The sequence below is a fragment of the Camelus dromedarius genome, unplaced genomic scaffold (assembly GCF_036321535.1).
Source record: "Camelus dromedarius isolate mCamDro1 unplaced genomic scaffold, mCamDro1.pat HAP1_SCAFFOLD_48, whole genome shotgun sequence".
NCBI classification, from domain to species: Eukaryota; Metazoa; Chordata; class Mammalia; order Artiodactyla; family Camelidae; genus Camelus; species Camelus dromedarius.
This window is the reverse complement of record NW_026989843.1, coordinates 561,848-563,194: the sequence shown is the minus strand read 5'-3', so window position 1 is coordinate 563,194 and position 1,347 is coordinate 561,848.

Sequence of the window (1,347 nt, the reverse complement as noted above, 5' to 3'; positions counted from 1 at the left end):
CTCTAAAAAAAATCTAAATATAACCTCTAAAATGGAAATTCTAAAACTTCATAGTTGTAGCTAATTAACATATAAAGCTCAAACAAGAAACACACAGTGGAGACCAGTTAGCTGCAGACACCTCTGATAATTTCTGTCCTCCACAGACTCTAAGCTGTCACTACCATCACTTCTGAAATCAAAGGCAAGCTAAGGAATAGAGCTTTAAAGCTTGGCCTCATCAGGTACCCAGACCCCCAAGCTCAGACCATGGCAGGGAAACAGTTTACTGTTCACATGTGCATTTTCAAAAAACAGTATTAAAATGAACACTGTACATAATTTGTTGTGTGTTTTACATCGATAACAGAAAAGAAAAGAAAAAACAAAGAAAAAAAAAACCCATGCAGTTACAAATAAGGAGGCTATGTCTGAAAATTATTATTATTTTTTAAATTATGTTTAGGATTTAGTGACCAGTTAGGAGAAAAATCATTTCATTGGTGTAATCCCTTGATTGACTAAACTTGTTTTTTTAATTAGGGAGAAGAGCGTTTTCCCTTTACCACCTGGAGAAAGTGTATACATATAACCCTTTGTGCAAGTGCTCTTTTTCTGGGTAAGAACCTGCCACAGACTTTTTAAAATCTTATGTGAAATGCTGAGAAAACTGAAAGTCAAGCTGGGAACTATGTAGTCTCATAGAGAAAAGTTTTTCCAGAGAACATCTGAGCCAATGCAGGGTACCGCTCTGGAGGTTCCACAGTCTCTTCTGCTCACAGTGCTTTCCCCAATTCTTTTCACCTCATTTGTTCAAATGAGATCAGTGGTTTAGGATTCTCCAGGGTCTGATTAAGAGACCAGATGGAGGCATTAAAAATTCTAAAATTTTCCAAGAATAACAACCAAAGTAAAATGTCTAAGAATAGCCTAACAGAAGGATAGTAGGAACTATCAAAAAAATAAAAATAAAAACTACTGAAAGATATAAAAGATGCTTTAATCACATGATTCTAGATTAAAAGATCATATCTCCAAAATATCAGAATTTATAAAATAGATTTGGGGTTTATTGTGAATAAAATAATATTAGTAATATAATAATTAATAAGATAATGAGAGTTTTACTAGTTCAAGAATAGCCAGATTAGAAAATAAGAAAGGAAGTCCAGATATGGGCTCTGATATCAATAATAATTTAATATAAGGGATGGAAGGCATTACAAATCAGGGAGATAAATAAAGGATATTCAGCAAATGGAACACTTGTTAGCTACTTGGGAGGGAAAGAAAAGATTGAAATCATACAGTGAACCATATATTGTGATAAATTCCAGAAACATTTAAAAAAGTAAAACAATTAGAAAA